General features: G+C 46.1%; 1 protein-coding gene across 3 annotated transcripts in view; it reads right to left on the reverse strand.

Moving 5' to 3' along the window:
* The window catches only part of PHACTR1 (phosphatase and actin regulator 1), a 553,120-nt gene that overhangs the window by 235,232 nt on the left and 302,661 nt on the right, over positions 1 to 15,227 (reverse strand). The window lies entirely within an intron of this gene.

A 15,227-nucleotide genomic window follows, 5' to 3' on the forward strand; every position in this document is an offset into this window, starting at 1 on the left:
CTTCCTCACGAAGAAGCTTCATTTCCCTTCCTCATGACTCCCTGCTTCTATTTTTTGTAGCCGTGCTGAAGGCTAAACAGCGTCCTTTTCTTCTGTACCGAGTTCACCTGAAGCATGGTGATGTTACACACGTGAAACGTACTAAAAATGATTTCCTCACAGTCTGAAATCATTAAAAAGCAAAAACCAAACAGTATTGGTTTTCCGCTGGGAACCAGTCATGTGCCAGGAATATGAAAACGAATAAAACATAATCTTGCCCGCAAGGAGCTCACAGGCGAGCAGGGGAAACTGAGGCACACACACGGCAGAATGGCTTTCTGGGAACTATGCTCAGGGGCTAGGATTCCAGAAAAGGAGTAGGTTTTCCCAAGCCAACCAAGGGCTCAAAGACATTTGAAAACCCTTTTCTCTTTTTAAGGAAAATGTCTCCATGATGTTGAATCAAGTAACAGAATTCTGTCTCATTTGTTCAGTCAGTAGAATTAATATTTGGAGACACAGAATGTGTGAGTGTACCCAGCGATGACAGGAGATAAAGTTGTCAGAAGCACCCAGCCGCTGAGTATTAATAACATGCTTCGGGGCGTGACTCTGGAGTCAGATTTGGGGCGAGTCACTGTACCTCTCTGAGCCTTCGTCTGCTCATCCGCAAAATCCTACCATCGTCACCCTTGGCCTGGCACAGATCATCACACCTGGATTACCTGGTCTCGCCCAGCTGCGTAGCACCCCAGGCCACCTGCGGCCAGCTCCCCCTGCCTGCCGTGAGATAAACAGATTTCCTCTACATCCTACCTGTCCCCTGCTGGGGAATCTGCTGCTGTGCTGGGTACCACACACCTTTAAGTCTAGACACTTGTTTTTAATGTTTGTTTGTGTGAGAGACAGAGTATGAGCAAGGGAAGGAGGAAGAGGGAGGGAGGGAGAGGGAGGGAGAGAGAGGGAGACAGTAGGACAGAGAGAGAATCCCAAGCAGGCTCCATGCTGCCAGCACAGAGCCCAACGCGGGGCTCGAACTCACGAACCACAAGATCATGACCTGAGCTGAAATCGGGTGCTCAACCGACAGAGCCACTCAGGCGCCCCAAATCTAGGCATTTCTGTCTGTAATGTAACATCCTTTCACCTTACCTGACATTATTCCTAATCACAGAGACTTGATTTCAAATCTGAACCCCCACACATACCACCAGTGTGACCCAGCCTGCCGCCGAATCCCTCTGAGTCTCAGTTTCCTTCTCTGTCAAGAGGAGATCAATGTTACTGATCTCTTGGGAAGATTAAGTACACGATTCCTGTCACTGGTACAGGGCTTGGGCGTACAGTAAATGGATAAGAGATGTTATGGTTAACATCCAAAAACTCAGTATACTGAAGTCTTCCCCTCCCCACCCTCTGGGTTCCAGGTCCTGTGAATCCCTCCCATTTAGGACTTCTTCCTTCCTGACTTCTGCCAATCCAAATCAACACCTTCACACAAAGCCTTCTCCTGGGACTTTAGTCCACACTGCTCTCTTGCTTGGGTAAGATGACTCATAGCTGGAGCGACCCACTTTGGCCCTTCATCAGTGGCTCTTAAACCCAGAGGTGATTGCGCCCTTCCCCATCCCCCCTCCACCCCCAAGGACACCTGGCAATGTCTGGAGACATTTGGGTTGTCACAACCAAGAGGTGACTGTATTAATCACGTCTTTTATGGGTTTTTTTTTTTTGGATTTTGTGATGCTCTGACATCCAGGCTTCTGGAGGGACTGCCCCTCCCGAGGCTAGCTGATCCCTAGAGTGTCTTTCATACGCAAACCAACCAATCCAAAGCTTATACCCCAAACCCCTGCCTCCGTTTGTCTAATTCTCATACACCAAGTTGGTATCGCCTCTGTCCTAAATCACCCCAGGGCCAGGCACCCACAGCCAGAGACTACTCTACAGCTCGGAGCCAGTCACGGACTACTCAGACTATCCAACCTGACGTTCAGTACTGCCTACCCTGACTTGCACAGTCCTTCCCTGCAAAACCAAAACCAAAACCAAAAAACCCACAATAAAGCTCTGATCGAGGCTCTCCCCTCGGTCTTTCTGCCTCCTGACCAGCCCCACTACTTCCCCATGCGGCCCCCTCCTCTTGCAAATTGTCAGCAACTCTTCATTCAGAGGCAGTCTCCGTGTCTGTCCCCTCACCATACCTGATTGAATAAAATCCCGGGTACATTTTTAAGACTGTTGGCATTGAGTGGGTCGAGACCAGGGATGCCGTTAAATATCCTACCGCGCACAGACCCCCGCCACCCCCAGCAAAGAACCGTCCAGTCCAAAATGTCAACAGCCTTGCAGTTGAGTAACAGGGACCTAAAATGCCCCACACGTGGAGATCCCAGGTCTCCAGAAGCCCCGGCCCTGCCATATGGCTCTATCGTCTGACTAGCACCACAGGAAGTCCCCGAGGCCTGGGTTGCCTGAAGCACGGGTACAATCAATCCAACAGTTCAATGTGCATCCAGAGGACTTTTCACTCACTGAGCCAATATATTCAGCAAAAGCGGAAGTTCTTTCCTGTTAGCATGTCAAGTGTAGTGCTAATAGCTTCTGGCAGAAGGGAATATTCGTGGATGAGCCTCGCCGCTCTGTTTCATTCTGTATCTCTCAAAGTGGGGGAACTTATTCGGCCAATATGGTATTTTCTAGGGCAGGATTCTGCAACAGCACATTAATTGCCCCCGGGGGCATTGATCCCTTGTGATGGTCTCCCCACCCCCGGAAACGACAACGAAAGAAACCCCGGTAATTTGGGTAAATAAGTATATACCCTTTGTTCTTGGAGTTTCATAAAGCGCATGGGCGTACCAAGGGCTCAGAGACTAAAACAATCTACCCAACTTTGTTTTAGCTCAGTTTTCCAAATTAGGTTGGTCTTGAAATTTTTCACGTACCGCCTAGAACCATCCCAAGGGACAAGTTGTTATGTGGACGACATCCAGGAAAACATCTCGTTACGGTTGACAAGAATCTCGACACTGAACTTTAGAACTTGAATTGTAAAGCTTCTCACACTGTAATCAGAGCTGCCTGTGGAACGCAAAAGAGAAGAGTGGCACAGCCCCTCCCTGGGCTTTACGTCTTTGGCAGGAAGGGGAATGCTTTCCGCTGGTTCTCTGCTGGAATATGACACAGACCCCAGAATCCGAGCAGACCGTATTTCCAAATGGCACAGAATTGGTCTTTCCTGCCTTATTACGTTGGATTGGTTGTAACAGTACAGACCTTAACATATTTACACCCCAGGCAAAAAAAAAAAAAAAAAAAAAAAATCACTTTCTCACAAGCAGTAAGGCAAATTCAAACTTTTAAAAACCCAACAGGTTATGATCCTGAATACTCATAAGGCAGCTGAGTAAGGGAGAGAATCAAGACCCAAGGTGGAGGTGCAAAGTACCCCAGTTTTACCACCCGCTTCCTGATCTACTCCAACTCCCTGCTCCCTGCTCCCTGATCTACTCCCACATCTTGTAGCTCTAGGTCACGGACAGAGATGCTCATTTTTAAAACTCTTTGGTTTGTGCGTGGATTTAGTTGAACAGCAGAGGGCTGTGAATTCCGAAGACGATCTGTACTTCCCAGAGGACCTCAGCCCATCTGCCCTTGCTGAAGAACGTGTAGCCTTTATCTTTCCAGTAGGAAGAATGGTCATCGGCAGGGTCCCCCATCTTGTAGATCAGCCTTCTGCGGACTGCTCTTCAGAGCCCCCCACGGCCCTGTGACCTGCACGGCTTGAAAGGGCTCGGCTGAGGACGGGGGTGAGGACACTCGCAGCCAGAAGCAGTGTAGCAGCAACGATGAGGCCATCTGTTCATCTCGCTGAGGGGACCTCTCTGCTCTTTCCCCTTGAAACAAAACGGCGGTCATTCCTCTAGTCCTACAGGACATACAGCCTGTCCAGTCCTCTCTTCTTCCATTCACCATCACTAACGAACGGCGAAGAGAAGACGCAAAGAGAAACGTCCCTCCTTCCTCCCTCTGGAATGTGTAAGGCAAGCCAGTGCCATGGCTATAAAAAGTGCACAACACAGTCCTGTGTTTCTTTCCGAAAACGTCCCGGTTGCCTCCTGCACAGTCTCGAGACCCTCTGGAAAAACCAGCAACGGGGCCTCCTATCCTGCACCCCCTTTCGCAAGAAGGAAACCAGAGGTTGGGACTGAGTGGCTTGTCTGAGGTCAGCTTCGGCTGAGGCTCTTGGAACCGAGATGCAGGAGCTCATTCCCACAGGGTGCTCTGTTTTCCTAACCCTCCCCCATGAGGCTGCTAATTCCTTCTCTCTGGTAAACACTGCCAGGAATTGCACTCTTAGGATTTTGCAATAAAAATAAGCTGCGTCTGCTTTCCAAAATCATGGTGGAAATCCTCCCAGTTAAATCTTACTGTAATTTAGGCTCTGATATTTTCAAAGTAAATGTGGGCCATTTCATTCGCGGGGACTTACGTACTTTGAGCTGGTAACACACACTGACCCATCTGTCACACTTACGGTGTAAATGCTAAATGTCACTCCTCTGTGGTCTTCAACACTTGCTGGTAAATCCAATGGTGAATTTCAGAGCCATCAACAAGAAGAAGGGAGAAAAAGGGATTGTACACCTGATCCAATTTCATTTTAAGCAGCTTTTTAAGAGGTGATTATTAATGCTGGTGTGTGATTAAACATTCCTACTGAAATAATTTGAACCTAAAAATGTTATATTCCTACCCATTTATACATGATGTAATTCCTCAGCTGATTTGTACAATTTCCCAAAGCTAACTCTACCCTAGGGTATCTCTCCCTCCCTCCCTGCCCACCCCCCCACGCGCACTCCTTGTAACCTATGTGGTTATACCTTATTTACATCACAGCTGCTCTATTAGAGATTTCATCACCTCCACGTAATTAAAATTAAGGGTGCAATCTCCTGTTATGACCTGATGTTTATATACTAGAAATAATCACTCTACAATACACTGTGTCTCATCTAAATGGAGTAGAGCAGAGAACAGCATTTAAATTGTGGTTCTAAAAAGCTCTGGGATTCTAGGACGCTATGGGAGGGCAGAGAGAACAACCCCCTTCTTATCTGGCATGTGTGTGTGTGTGTGTGTGTGTGTGTGTGTGTATACACACACACACATATATATATATACGTATATACGTATATATATATATATATACGTATATACGTATATACGTATATATATATCTGGTCTTCCAAAGTTTCTACGTTTTCTTCCAAAGAATCCCTCTTCTCCTTGGTTATGCTTTTATTTCTTTATGAATACAGATATTCCCTTTTGTATATGCTCCCCCTCTTCTGCCTTCTAGAAAAAACTTGAAAAATGAACCCAGGCATGCAATCTGATGAACTACTACAGTCCCCGGATGGTCCAAGCTATTTCTTCTTGTCCTATCGCAAGAAATCTACATATACATTCACGATCCAACCTCAAAGACCTCGAGAAAGGCCGGGAGGGGTCCAGGAGCCCATCATCTCTACTTCCACTGCAAAGGGCTCTTTCAGCTGCAAGTATTAAAATCTCTTCTTTTGTATTCACTTTTACTCTGGGTTGTGGTGTTCTGACCACAGGCTGCTTAATAGTGCATGAATAATTCATCCGTGGCTGGTAGGAAACTGCACCATACTATTCATTCTGGATGACACAACATTAGGGCCCTGGGCAAGCCAAGAGGTTCACTGTGTGTTCATTTGGGGCGTGAGTTCCCGGCGGTGGCGTGTTCGACTTTACCGGGCTGGCAAAGAAAGTTACAAGTTAAGGAGTTCCTGAAATTTGCAGAGGGTCGTTCTTGAATGTGCAAATCTGTGACGGCCCCGGTCACTAAGATCTGCTTCTCTACACGCCCTTTCGTCACATGCAAGTAAGCTCAGTTTATCAGGCAGGTATCAATTTCCCAACATACAAATAAACGTTACATACAGTGTCTGCTGCGTTATGTCAGACAAACTCCCATACACAGACTTTAAGTCTCTCATGCGATAACCTAATTCTGGTATGTGCCCAGCCTGTCAGCGATGGATGGTTGCTAACTGTGTGAGCGGATTTCGTTCCTCCCTTTGTGCCAGGAAATACCGGTGCCAGCTCTTACTGAGAACACCTTCAGAATCTGGAGTCCTCGCTACAATGCGGCTCTCAGTAATTCAAACCAACACCAGGAATGTAGTTAGGTAGGCAGATCTTCCCTTTTGCAATTTTATTTCCTGGTACCCTACCCCCCCCCCCAAATTAAATCAGGTTTTGCTTTTCCCTTTTCTTGCTGGCTTCTCTTTCTGCTCCTAAACTTGGAGCAGAGCTACAGTTTTAAAGAGGCTGCATCGAAAGGAGCTATTGCTTCATCATAGATGGTTATTGTACTTGAAATAACACAAGAACTGAGGTACGGGGAGAGGGGGACAAGGGAGGCAGAAATGTTATACGTCTAAAAATGAAAATTAAAGAATGGGAGCACCCCTCCCCCTTCAAGAACCACGGCTGGGGTTGCAGCTTGTTTAGAAGATAATTATTTGATTTTATAATTACTCTTGTGGGTTGCAAAATAATTACTGTGGAGGCAAATCTCCATGTGCCAAGATAGCGGAGGCGATTATTCTCAAGTTCATGCAGAAACAATAGCAGAGTCAAGATGGTTCACTCTTAGGTGGGGATCTGAAATCCACTCCCTTTGTAAAATGTGCCAGCCTCAAGCCCACATAAAGGTCAGGGTGGGGGTGGGGAGCAAAGAGAGTCTGCAAACCCAATTCCCAGGAGCGGTTTCTTTTTGGGTGGATTTTCACTTTAAATCTGTCCCTCTGGACACCCTAGGACATCAAGTAGCCCTTTATAAAAACCAGAACCGCAGGTTCGGGTGAGCATCACAGATGTTGCCAGGGTCCCCCTGGACTCAGAATCAGATATTGTGCAGAGATGGTTAGAAGCGGCATCATCTCATTAGAGGAATTTTGATGCAGTCGGGGATCGGCAAAGTTTTTTGATGAGGGTCAGAGAGTAAATACTGGAGGTTTTACGGGGTTTCTGTTGCAACTACTCAGCTGTGCGGCTGCCACCATGGACAGTCCATACATGATTGTGCGTGGCTGTGTTCCAATAAAACTTTATTTATACACACCGACATTTGAATTTCACCTAAATGTCATGTCACTAAATATTACTCTTCCTTTGATTTTGGTCAACCATCTGAAATTGTAAAACAAACAAAATAAACAAATAAATAAAAAAACAAAAACCTCCTCAACCTACAAAAACAGGCAGAGGGCTCATGAGCCAAAGCTTACCAAGCTCTGATTAGCTGGGTTTCAGGCACCTTGGCAACATGTTTAAGGAAGAGAAGTAAATTCGTTTTACAAGTGGAAAAAACTCAGGGTGACGGTGACCCAAGTGGGTCCCCAACACTTCCTAATGCTACTCAAACACTCTCCACTGCATAGTCTCCTCTTGCCCTTTTTAACGAATTGACAGTTTGCTTTGGGTGTTGGTTTTTGCCCAGATGTTTCTGGAGGAATCATTTTCACATTTAATTAATCACTTTGAGAAGTTGAACTTCAGGGGCGCCCGGGTGGCTCAGTTGGTTAAGCATCTGACTCTTGATTTTGGCTCAGGTCATGATCTCACAGTTTATGAATCTGAGCCCTACAGAGGGCTCTGCACTGACAGTGTGGAGCCTGCTTGGAATCCTCTCTATCCTTCCCCTGCTCGCTTGTTCTCTCAAAATAAATAAGCTTAAAAAAAAAAAAAAAGTTGAACTTCATTGACCAAAATAACTAGTGTCTTCTCAGAGGCTCACACCTTCAAGGGGGCATCAGAGGGACAGTCCAGGTACAGCAGCCTCAGCACATGACACACAGGATGCCGTGACCACTCTGGTTCTCTGTTCCCTCTTTTCTAACATGGCCACCATAGTAGTTCCAATGTGAAAAGGCTGTTCTGATGATCACAAGGAAACAACATGTGCCAATTATAAAGTGTCATATATTGGGGCACCTGGGTGGCTCAGTTGGTTGAGCCTCCGAGCTTCGGCTCAGGTCATGATCTCACAGCGTGTCGGTTCGAGCCCGGCATTGGGCTCTGTGCCGACAGCTCAGGACCTGCAGCCTGCTTCAGATTCTGTGTCCCCCTCTCTCTCGGCCCCTCCCCCACTTGCACTTGGTCTCGCTCTTAAAATAAAAACCCTCAAAAAATAAATAAAGTGCAATAGATTTATGTAAGACCTCTAGACTTTCTAAAAAAAAAAAAAAAAAAAAAAGAAACCTTATTGGCTTCCTTAAATGGAGTGAATTAACTCTCTTCTTGACCAACAACTCAGAACCTTCTTTCCTTCTCAAAAATCCTCTAGAGAGGCTATCACCAAAAATACAGGGGACAAAGATTAGAAAGGATGTGGAAAAATGGAACCTTCAGGTACCATGGCAGCCCCTTTGAAAAAGACTCTGACACTTCCTCAGATGGGTAAGTGGCATAACCATATGATCCAGCAATTCTACTCCTAGGTATAACACCCAAGAGAAATGAAATTTACGTCTACACTAAAACTTGTACGTGAATGCTCAGAGCAGTATTATTCACCACGTGTCACATCCATGCACTAATTTAGCAATAAAAAGAAATGAAGTAGTGATACACGCTACGCCACGGATCAACCTTGAAATGGATCAAACTTCCACTTACACGAAATGCACAGAGAAACAGAAAAGTAGATTGTCGTCTATAGAACTGTTGTCTATAGACTGTTTCTATAGAAACACAAAGTAGACTGGTGGTTACCTAGGGTTAGTGGAGGATAGGCGGATTGCAGGGACAGGCTGGGGGTGGCAAGGTTTCTTTTTTGGGTAATGAAAACGTTTTAACATCCACTGTGGTGATGTATGCACAGCCCTGTGAATATACTAAAACCTGCTGAAGTACATTTTTTTTGACGTTTATTTATTTTTGAGAGACAGCGAGACAGCGTGGGAGGGGCGAAGGGGCAGAGAGAGAGGGATACACAGAAGCTGAAGCAGGCTCCAGGCTCTGAGCCATCAGCACAGAGTCCGACGCGGGGCTTGAACTCACGAGCCGCAAGATCATGACCTGAGCTGACGTCGGACGCTCAACCGACTGAGCCAGCCAGGTGCCCCTGAATTACACACTTTAAATGGATGAATTATATAGTGTATGGATTACATCCCAAAGCACCTAAAACTCCAGTGACATTTTGCATAGAAATAGGGGGAAAAAACCCTAAAATGTGTATGGAACCATAAAAGACCCCAAAGAGCCAAAGCGTTCTTAAAGAAAGAAAAGGCAGGAGGCATCACACTTCCTGGTTTCAAACTATATTATAAAGCGATAGTAATCAAAACAGTGTGTTACTACTGGCACAGACACACAGATCAACGGAAGAGAATACTGAGCCCAGAAAGAAAAAAATCCATGCACTATGGTCAATTAGTTTATGCCAGAAGAGCCACGAATATACGGTGGGGGAAATGATCATCTCTTCAAGAAATGGTTGTGGGAAAACTGGACAACCACATGCAAAAGCATGAAACTGGACCGCACCTCACACAAAAATCAACCCAAAATGGATTAAAGACTTGAACGTAAGTCCTAAAACCAGGAAACTCCTAGATGAGAGGGAAGAAGTTCCTCGACATGGGTTTTGGCAGTGTTTTGTTTTGTTTTGTTTGGGATTTGACACCAACAGCAAAAAGCAACAAGCAAACAGGAACTATTGGGACTACATCAAACCAAAAAGCTTCTGCACAGCAAAGGAAACCACCAGCAGAATGAAAAGGCAATCTACGAAATGGGAGAAAATATGTGCAAATCAAATATCCGATGAGGGGGTTAGTATCCAAAATATATAAAAAAAGAATTCATACAACTCATCAGCGAAAAAGCAAATAATCCAATGAAGAAATGGGCAGAGAATCTGAATGGGCATTTTTCCAAAGACTCCAAATGGCCAACAGGTACAGGTAAAGGTGCTCAACATCACTATCAGAACAACGCAAATCAAAACCACACAAGCTATGACCTTACACCTGTTAGAACGGCTCTTGTGTTACACAAACAAACTAAAACAAGACGTGTGGGCGGGGATGTGGAGAAAAGGGGACCCTTACGTACTGTTGGTGACCACGTAAAGGGATGCGCAGCCACTACAGAAAAAACGGTATGGAGGTTCCTCGATAAATTGAAAATAGAACTGCCATACGATCCAGCAATTCACTTCTGGGTATGTATCCAAAGGAAATATAGATTGGATATTGAAGAGGTATTTGCACATCTATGTTCACTGCAGTAGTATTCACGGTAACCATGAGTTGGAAGTAACCTAATTGTCCATCATTGGATGAATGGATAAAGATGTGGTCTATACACAACGGAGTATTATCCAGTCAAGGGAAGGAAGGATATCCCGCCATTTGCAACAACACGGATGTGTACCTTGAGGGCACTACGCGAAGTGAGATACAGCAAAGAAAGACAAATACTGCACGCTGTTAACACTGCATGTATAACTGAAATTAGCTAAGGGAGGAGAACGTCAGTGTTCTCACAAAATAGAGGTAACCATGGGAGGTGATGATATACGTTCAGTAACTAGACGGAGGGACTCTTCGCAATGTATATCAAATCATCACAACACGCGCTTTGAACATCTTACGCCATTTTGTCAATTGTGCCTTGATATTAAAAAAAAAAAAAAAAAAAGCCGTAAATCTAGAAAGAACTTTTGTACACTCTGAAAATCTCCCTAGGCCTCCTGCATCCTTTCACAGCCCGTGTCCCAGCTCCTTGGCCTGGTAGTCAAGACCTCGACATGACAGACCACATGATAGACCTCGACCCAGCCTCCCGTCTCACCTTCCTAGGTGCACCCCCCACCCCCCGCTCCAGCCTTATCACCCCACGGTCCCTGCAGTCACTTTAATAAGTAAACACGTATTTATCAAACAGATGAAACATTCGTAAGTTAACTTGTATATTCTTACGATGAACATAGTTTAAGTGCCTAATATCTGTGTACGTTCCGGCCGCTGAAAACACAGCAGTGAGGAGGAAAGAGAAGAAAGACCCTGGCCCTGAGCACTTTACAACTAATGTCCTCTCCCAGGGCCTCTTAACCCATTCCTGTCTCTGGTCTGGATCCTGCCTGAGGGACACTTCCCTTCAGGTAGCTCTGCCAGGCCAATGCTATTCACCCACCACGATTGAGCTCACGTGCCGTTCTCCCCCCACTCTAGACTTCTCTCTCAAGAAGGTGGAGCCCCCCCCCCCCCCCCCCCCACCTAGGCGTCCGCAACGTCCTCAGTCTACCTCTGCATAGCAAGAAGGAAGCCCTCTGCTAGGTGTTCCCACAGCACAAACTCATCCTTTAGCTATCTCACACGTCAAGTTCACGGTCGCCATCAATGCTTGTTAGGTGAATCAATCAGTGACCGTGTTCTACCCTTCCTCCAGCCTCCGAGGTGGAAATGACTGCCAAAGCCACCATCCCATTGTCTCTTGCACGCGGTCTACTGCGAGCGTTCCGGCTGTCTTGTCCCGAGGCAGAGAATCTCCACTGTTCTGTTTCCATCCCGACAACCGGATTCTTGTTCGGCTCCTGGTTCGCTTACCCAGATCTCTGCAACTTGCAGCCCTTTGGCCTTTTCCTTCTCTCCCTTATCAACCTGCTGGTCGAAGGGAAGCTCATCCCTTGTGCTCCCCCAGGGCCTCTGGCGGTAACAACAATTTCAACACAAATGCTTACTTGGCACAGAGCTCCGAGCCGTCAGAGGTAACTGCTAACTGGCTCACTGCGCCCCTCCTTTCACACAGGACTTGAAACTCTAAACACCTACGGAAGCCCAAAAAGGTTTTTTGCCATTCTTATGAATTAGCAAACTGCAGAAATGAAAGCTTGGAGCCAGTAAGCACGTTATCGATCCCTCCTTCCACCAATACGGTTTCATATATAGATCTTATGCATGAATCCTTTTTATCTCCTTTAGACACGTGGGTATATTTCAAGCTACAGATCTTACAAATATTTTTAACATCTTTTCTCCCAAACGAAGGCAGTATTTACAGATGCCGTCTGCAGAACAAAAGATATTAAAATGGAAGGGGAAATTATTAGTCAAATCACACAGGAGTTCAAAGCTCTGCTAAAAATAAGGCCACGTGACTCTGAGCCGCTGGTGCTGGAAGGTGTTCCTGGGGCTTTGTTAAGGGTCTGTGACAGAATCACAGAATCTTGATCTTTTGACACTCACCGCTCAAGGTCTTGAAACGCCCTTTCTTGAACTCTGAGTGGCTGTGGCATTAGGGACCTTTCTCTTGTCTGCCAGCAACACCATCATAAAAACCCACTCACAATGCGCTTCAACATTAACACGGGAGCTGGGGAATGGGGGTGATAAATTTAGAGGGGCTCATTTATCTTTTTCAGTCTGCTTTTGTATATGTGTAAGATTTTCCCTAATAGTTTTTTAAAAGGTAACTTGTTCACACCACCTCTGCTTAAAAAAATCTGTGTGCAGCCTTCAGTGCTCACTGGGTGGAATCCAAACTCTGGAAATGGTCCCAGGATCTTCCTAACCTCCCTCGTTCCCAGGGTGGGGCTGACCATTCTCTACTTTCAGCTTCTCAAACAATACCTTTCTCTCTCAAACCCTTTAAAACTTCTGCACACACACTTGTCTACGCATCTCCCTGTACTACTTTGTAAGCTACTTGAGGGTAGGGGTGCCTGGGTGGCTCAGTCGGTGAAGCGTCCGACTTCAGCTCAGGTCATGATCTCGCGGTTCGTGGGTTCGAGCCCCGCGTCGGGCTCTGCGCTGACCGCTCAGAGCCTGGAGCCTGCTTCGGATTCTGTGTCTCCCTCTCTCCCTGCCCCTCCCCAGCTTGCACTCTGTCTCCCTCTCTCTCTCAAAAATAAATAAACATTAAAAAAATTTTTATAAGCTATTTGAGGGCAAAGACCATACAGTCTTACTGATTTTTATATTCCCAAAACTTAACATGGCACACAAAAACGCTTCACATATTGCTAGAAAAAACGTATGTTTCCAAACGAAGTCATGTTCGTTTCCCCATCCATTTCAAGTTCTACCTGCTGAACTTCTCCCTTTTCCTGAGCTATCCATGCTCTTCTATAGCTTCCATCGTTTGTGTAGGTCTTGCTGGGTTTTTTTTTTTGTTTTTTTTTGTTTTTTTTCCTTACCGGAAGGACTCTTCTATTGTGATATTGCAAATACCACCTCCTCTAGGAAGCCCTCCTGCTTTACTCACACAATTAATGGCTCCCTCTGGTAATCCAGCAGTTTACTTCCTGCTGTTCTCACTCAAGTCCAGACTCTTCAAAGGCCGTAACTGGTCGTTGTACCTGTTGGTGTCTATCGCTAAGCCAAGGGGGCCCAGCACACTCCAGCTGCTGATTTTAACACTATTTGTAAGACAATCAGTCAACGGCTCCATGGCTGGGAGTCCATGATGCTTTGCAAGAAAGTTTTAAGAACCCAACTGCATTAACATTCCCCCCTCAGTACACCAGTCCCAACATCTTGCTAAGCCCTTCCTCTCCATTCTGCCCTACTGGCTGAGCAAGTGCCCTTTCCGGGGTTCCACACAGCCTCTATGCTCAGCCCAAGTCAGAGCTTTTCCTAGGCTCTCCTGACCTTAAGGAAGCAGTTTCCTGCCTCCGTCTCTTGCTGGAGGACCACGTCCTCCAGAGCCGTCCCTTTGACTCTGAGGGCTCGTCAGGCCCACGTCCATTAAATCTTCCAATCACTTCTCTTTGTTTTTAAGTATATTTTTTAAAGTTTCTTTCTTTCTTTTTGAGGGAAAGAGAGAGGGCAAGCAGGGGAGGGGCAGAGAGAAGGAGAGAGAACTCCAAGCAGGCTCCGCACCATCAGCGCTCAAACTCATGAACCTCGAAATCATGACGCGAGCCAAGATCAAGACGCTTAACTCGCTGTGCCACCCAGACATCCCTCCAGTCACTACTTCCTTCAGCTCCTGGCCTTTCCTCTTCCTCTCGGAGAAACAACTAGATCTCCCCTTGCCCATTTTTTTGATTACTCAACAGACCAAAAACAAAAGCTTAGCCATTGTAAATTCAGATCTACACGTGAGTCTCTTTACCTAGAACATAACTGGTCACCGTTGCGAAGGCTTTAAAACAACAATAAAATTCTCCTGACTTGTGCAATGCTGAAGGGGCTCTTCCCTAGTCTCATTTCTACTCCACCGGACTTATTAGAGGCATGGGTTTTAAGTCTTAAACGTAGAGTAGAAATGGGTGCTTTCGTTCTGCACACACAGGAAAGGATACCGTGGTATCCTAAAGTGACCCAGCTAGTGAGTGGAGTCAGGAGACAGTCTTGGGCCATTACTAGAAACGGCTTCCTTCACAAAGGAACAGGTTCGGTTAGTAGCCCTGACACCGAGTGGTGATTGGGTCCACGGGGGACTGTTCGCCTGACCATTATGCACCTCAATTTTCTCACCTGCAAAATGAGGGCTCTGACCCACAGAAATCCAAAAGGCATTCTCTCCCAAAAGGCTATCTTGCTGAATGAACCCTAGAGTCCGTCACAGAGGAATATTAGGACAAATTGTTGTCACTCTAAAAGTTTCCATTGGAGGGGCGCCTGGGTGGCCCAGTCGGTTAAGCATCCAACTCTTGGTTTCGGCTCAGGTTAATGATGTCGCGGTTCGTGGGTTCGAGCCCCACATCAGGCTCTGTGCTGATGGTGAGACGCCTGCTTGGGATTCTCTCTCTTCCACTCTCTCTTCCCCTCCTCCTCTCAAAATAAATGCACTTAAAAAAAGTTCTTGGGGTGCCTGGGTGGCTCAGTCGGTTAAGCATCCGACTTCGGCTCAGCTCATGATCTCGCGGTCCATGAGTTTGATCCCTGCGTCGGGCTCTGTGCTGACAACTCAGAGCCTGGAGCCTATTTCAGATTCTGTGTCTCCCTTGCTCTCTGCCCCTCCCCTGCTCATGCTCTGTCTCTGTTCTGTCTCAACAATGAATAAACATTAAAAATTTTTTTTTGAAAAAAAAAAGTTCCAATTGGAATCCACTAGGAAACACGGAAAATATTTCTAATCCGTAAACAAAATTTGGAAATGTATCTAGTGAGTCAATGGATTGGTGAATTTCTATGTGAATATTTGAGTAGAAATGATGTTTAGTAAAATGGCAACCTTGAAATATT

The sequence above is a fragment of the Panthera leo genome, chromosome B2 (assembly GCF_018350215.1).
Source record: "Panthera leo isolate Ple1 chromosome B2, P.leo_Ple1_pat1.1, whole genome shotgun sequence".
Lineage (NCBI taxonomy): Eukaryota > Metazoa > Chordata > Mammalia > Carnivora > Felidae > Panthera > Panthera leo.